The 5,977-nt window shown below is 45.9% G+C and overlaps 1 non-coding gene across 1 annotated transcript; it reads left to right on the forward strand.

The window, feature by feature from the left end:
• The first annotated feature begins 2,746 nt into the window (after nucleotides 1-2,746).
• On the forward strand, nucleotides 2,747-2,818 carry TRNAI-UAU (transfer RNA methionine (anticodon CAU)). The gene has a single exon. It is a non-coding gene; the product is annotated as a tRNA-Ile (tRNA).
• Nucleotides 2,819-5,977: the final 3,159 nt, after the last annotated feature.

Here is a 5,977-nt window from a genome sequence, read left to right on the forward strand (position 1 = left end):
CGTTTTGGAACCCTTCGAGTTTTGTTGAGTTGTTCGACATACCTTGTACGCCGCCCCCCCTTATGTAATGCCTCCGGGCCTTTAAGGTGGAATAAATGAAATGAAATGAAAACGAGGTCTGCATAGCGCGACCTTAGAGACCTGACGTTCCATTGCAGCACATAGGGACGGGGCATGCGACGGGTGTTCATGTTGCTTTTATTGAAGACTGTCGGGAAATGGAACGAGAGCCTCCAAGAGCTTTTGTGCGGCTAACGCGCCTAACAGCGGCTATGAGGAATCTGAGGACGTTTACAAGCATTGTAGCAAAACAGTCATTAGGGCTAGTTGGTAGCGGTTCATTATGGAAGATAGAAGTGGGGCGTGGTACGTGGCACGGGCTGGTGGAGAGAACAAAAACACAAGGGCACACTTGCAATTGAACTTTCATTGAAGGTGCAACACACATGTAGCTCACAAAAAATGTCACATAATAGAAGTTCTCTTTCCTAAAAAACAATAACAAAAAATATCGCCATTCCGCAAAAATAATCAGAATATGATCAAGGTAAAGCGCCTGAGCAAAAGATAAGCAAAAATATACATCTGTGGTTCAAATAAAAAAAGAAAGATTAGCGCAGCGATTTTACCAAATATAAGTACTCTTTCTCTGAAATGGCAATGAAGAGGTGGCTAACACATCTTTCGCCGCATCTACTATTGTGAAATGATTTGATTATTTTCCGAGTGGCCTTATCCCTGTGCCTTGACAGGACAGTCATGTCTGCAAAAGAGATTGAGCAGCCGCACATAATGCAATGTTGCGCCAAGTGGGAAATCAATAGAATCATTTCACAGTAAGAGATGAGGCGAAAGAGCAAATGAAGTGATGTTCATTATCAATTAAGCGCCTTTTATCATTTTAGCGTTGGTCTTCGGAGGCTCGAAGTCGTGAATGACATGCGTGCTATCAATGCGACGAGCTTCTTTGGCAATTATTAGCTTAGCCAGCAGGACATCAGCGTTCACTAGATGGAGGCACGGATGGTCCGACAGACAGACTAGCAGATGGACGCAAAGACGGATGGACGCACAAACGGACCTACAGACGGATGGATGGACTCACGGATGGATGCAAGGACAGATGGACGGACGCATGTATTGAAGCACGGATGGTCGCCTGGACAAACGGAAGCAAGAACGAACGAACGGACTGAAGCACGGACGGGCGGACGGACGCTTCACCCCGCTCGTCCTCATTCACTCCGTGCATATGCTGCGATTTCTTTTTTTAATTTCGAGATCAAACGTTCCCACAAACCGTCCGACAATAAAGCAGAAATAACGAAATTTACTGGTGGCGGGGCTCAACATCTGACCCAAAGGTCATGGGTTCGAGTACCGGCGGCCACGTTTCCTTGAACGCGAAGTGGTATAGAGGTCAGTGTAATTAGATTTAGGTGCACGGTGGTGAAGAGCTCAACGCAGGCAGTTGAACTTTGCAGAACCCTCCAATATGGCGTCCCTCACGAACATGAAATTTGTAGACGTAAAACACCAACAAATATTACAATAATAGTGACAACGTTGTAATAATGTTGATGGAGAGTTGCGACTCACAGACAGAAAGCCTGCTAAAGGACAGACAGGTGGGACAGTTCACATCGCATATATAAGAAGTTGCAGAAATGAATAACATGCATCACCATTCAGAAAAAGCCAGGCCTTAGGCGTACCAACACAAATACTTAGGAGAGGGGCAGCCACGAACAAATGTGGAATGTCGTGGCGATGCTTGACTTACAGAAAAACACGAGAAGCTATAAACGGACCTCACACGCTTTACAATTCTTGTACGCACGATCCCCGTATGAATTGGTAAATCAAACATGCTTACAAATATCGATACGCTTGTTTTGTTTGGTTGAATATTTCGAAGACAGCATTTGGTTCGCCATGTGCATAGTGGGTACTTTTGCCCTTCGAGCCACTCCAGCACTAGCCCTTACCCAAAGGTAAATCATGCAGTGCACCCCGCCCTCACGACGTCCAAACCAGCCAGGCTGCCACACTGGTTCGCAATCCCTTAGAAAAGTTCTTGGTTTAGTAGGTCTTTTCTGCTTCTTAAAAGAATCGAACAGTTCGTTGTCATAGCATGCCGAAGAAAAATATAGATTATAAAACCTTTTTATTTCATACTAAGTTTTTTCTTCAGTTGAACAAATAACCAGAAATAAGGTATTACTTGCTCAAAAGCGCATTATTCAATCGAGTCGGAAATGCTCAAGGATAAGAGGGCGGTTAAAAATAATGATAAAAAAACACCGTGGAATCAACTTGATAAATGACCCGCGTATTCAAAGTCCTAAAATTATACACCACATTGCGATATTACAAAAAAACAGCTGTCACCTTGGGTTGGTCGACTTGAATGAAAATCAGTCTTTGCTTTTATTTCTAATTTAATAGGAAGCGGCTGCAGGCGAATGCAATTTGAACGTGATAGCGTAGTGATAGCCCTAAAGAGCTCTTTTTGGGGAAATTCCGGCACCGGTGTCGGCTTCAATGTCGGCTTCGGCGTCGTTAATTGTAATTGTAATTGTAATCGTAATCCCTTCCTTGACCAAAAAATACACAGCGGCAGCAGGTGGACGCAATCAACCAGTTGGCGTCGTGTATACGCGTGAACAATACCGGTCTACGCAGAGCAACATCGGTAAGGGGCTTCAGTATGAAACAGCTGCTACATAGCTGGCTGCTTGTACTCAGCAGAGTGGCGCAGTGGAAGCGTGCTGGGCCTATAACCCAGAGGTCCGTGGATCGAAACCACGCTGTGCTAGTTTTTTTTCCTTTAATTTCTTTTTAATTTATGAAGATGCTACCACCGCAAATCTTTTACATATATGCTATGTAAGGCAATATTCATGCACTGAACGCATTGATAGTAGCCCTCCCCTTCTCTCTTCGCCTACATATTTCCGTGGTATTATATCAGGCTCCAACGAAGAAGGGTATAACGCGCCTCAGTAATTAAGCTCTGCTAGTGTAGCAAAACAACAGCTTCATAAACGCAGGACAACACAACATTTTTTCAATATTATGTAACAATAAGACTGCAGTCATAATCAAACATTTTCTTTTTAATTTACTGCGACTTCAGAGATGAGCTCTTTGTCAAGCCCCATGGCCTGTACACTTTCCAATCGTCCGAAACAATATGCGGGTAACCACACTTTACGAGAACTGCATAAAATGCAAAACTTAGCTGTATAGTGCTACCATGATAACAATACGTGTAATTAGTTACGTTGCTAATCAGTTACTGAGCCAGCCCTACAGCTCGATAAAAACGTTTTTACCTGAAGAAAAAACTTTCGCGCAGCTGAGAGGATTCGAACCTGTGCGGGGAGACCCCAATGGATTTCTAGTTCAACGCCTTAATCAATCGGCCATGACTGCACGCTACCATTGTCTTTTTTTTAGAAAACTGCTTTCTGAAGACGCGTGGCGACCTTGTTACGGCAGCCACTTTTTTACTATGTAAACCGGGCGCCAAGGGACAGCACTTTTGCTTTCCCATAGTAGAGTACCAAGTACTCTAAATCATTAAACAGTTTTTCTAAACACACTTCCTTTGCAATCATTACAAGAGCGGCGCTGGAGAAAAGCTGCCTTTAATTCTTTCAGTTCTATGTGTTGTAAAGGTGGTAGTATTGAACAATTATTCGCAATGAAAGAGCATTCTACAATTGAGAGCAAGTGTCAGTTTATTCTAAAAAAGAACGCCAAGCATGCTTTCACGTGAAATGATATAAACTTACAAAGAGGCAGTTACCCACGTCCCCGGCACTGTAGTCAATGCAGTACCGGGGGAAGGGCACTACAAAGACTTGGAAGACCGGCAGCACCAAATGCAAAAAGCTGAGAATTCGCGATGTGACATTGACAAGACTATGATAATGATGTTTTTTCACAGCGTAGCATATTTCCACAATTCTCAATACACCACGAAGTAATCAGCGATATAGACGACAGATAAAATATAACAAATATATCATTTTCAGAAAATGAAAACGTATACTTATGTCGTCTTATTTGTCTAAAATTGTTAATGAAAGATCTCCACATTCGCTAAAAATTATGACGCCAACTTTTTAATTATTTTTATTTACACAAGCCCAACTCTACCTAATGAAGTAATACATGCATGACTATTAAACAGCCATTCAACCGCGTAACTACACTGCTCTGTTTCTTTCTCTATACAAAGTGGGTTTTAGTGGTGTCAAACAGGAATATGACTATACCGAGTTTCGCATTTTACACGCGGCACGAAACAAACACAATTCGTGTAGCCGAGACAGGTGTGAATTTCGTGATAAAACAACTGCTGTATACGACCCATACAAGGTCAAAATTGCTACATGGCTTGACGGGAAGACAGCGCAAGTGAAAAAACCAAAGATCGGACATAAAATCTGCATTATTGAACCTCCCCAATCACACATGCTTTTGCAGCTATTGCGAGTTCATCGTCGTGAAGTCGGCAGAGTGGCGCATTCTGTTTCTTGCAGCCGAGTTGAACGGTTCGCAGAGTCATGTGCTCAAGCGCACCGGGTACAACGGCAACTATGAGCCGCGGAAACAGGAACGAGGATGACGAATATCAGTTTATTTTGCCTCACCTGCCTAAAAGAAACTTGTTTTACAGACACCGTCTTCTTGCACGGGGACGTCAAAGCCAGGCCCTACAAGGTCGAGAATTTTTGGGATGCACTTACGCCGGCAGGCCTGCTGCCTGATATGTTGAGCATCGGCGCTTATCAGATCACCCACTTGTGGGCGGTGACCTTCAACGACGCTGCTCCCACAAAACGCCTCTTGTGCTGAAAGAGCTTCAGGTTAATAGGCGGCATTGCGTCGTAGCTGACTCGCAGGATGAGCAAGTAAAACTAAGGCTGCACTGGCTGCTCCACAGTGTAAGGATGAAGACGTAAGAACGGCTTTTGTCAATTTCTGAAAAGTGGTGGAAGTGAGCCGTGAGAGGTGGCGCGTCTCCGGAATGGCCGATGAGTGTTCCGCGACAAGGATGGTGCTGCTCAAACTCAAGAGCGGCTACAAGGTTGAGGACCTCCCTCATTATATCCATGTCAAAGGAGAGTTGGCCTTGGTCGTGGTGCCTAGCCATCCAATGCAGGGCCTGCGTTGCCAAGGTACTGGCCACGTCTGTCGCGAGTGCAAGGTCACTCGCTGCTCCAGCTATAGACGCTTCGGGCACGTGGAGGCTGATTGTGTGATGACATATGCCTTGGCAACTGGAACAGCGAAGGACGAAGGGGTGGCCGAGCACTTCATGGACGTGGCCGAGACGGAGGAAGCTGCTCAAAGAACCAGCAACCCAGTGGTCATTCCGAAAACCGGGCAGTCAGCGTCGGGCGATGAAAGCAAGGAGGCCGATACTCCTCGGCACAGGACGGCACCTGCCATCACACGGTCAGCGGATAAGCCTGAATGCGCGTTGAAGGAAGGTGTGCCCGAGGACAAGGTCGACGCCCCGCCGCGGTGGTCTAGTGGCTAAGGTACTCGGCTGCTGACCCGCAGGGCGCGGGTTCGAATCCCGGCTGCGGCGGCTGCATTTCCGATGGAGGCGGAAATGTTGTAGGCCTGTGTGCTCAGATTTGGGTGCACGTTAAAGAACCCCAGGTGGTCTAAATTTCCGGAGCCCTCCACTACGGCGTCTCTCATAATCATATAGTGGTTTTGGGACGTTAAACCCCAGATATCAATCAGGACAAGGTCGACGCAACAGAGGCCCAGGGAGAGACGTAGGACAGCGTGGAAATGAGTACCACCAGTGCCACGCTAAAGCGTGTGCGCGACGAGTTAAGTGAAAGTGGCAAGACGTCGATGGTCAACAGCAAGGAGCCCCCTGTAAACACTTCTCAAGGAAGGCGGTGGCGTATGAAGCTGAAACTGAACATTCATTCGAACCAGAGAC

This window comes from Rhipicephalus microplus, chromosome 5 (assembly GCF_043290135.1).
Source record: "Rhipicephalus microplus isolate Deutch F79 chromosome 5, USDA_Rmic, whole genome shotgun sequence".
In the NCBI taxonomy this organism is placed as follows: Eukaryota; Metazoa; Arthropoda; class Arachnida; order Ixodida; family Ixodidae; genus Rhipicephalus; species Rhipicephalus microplus.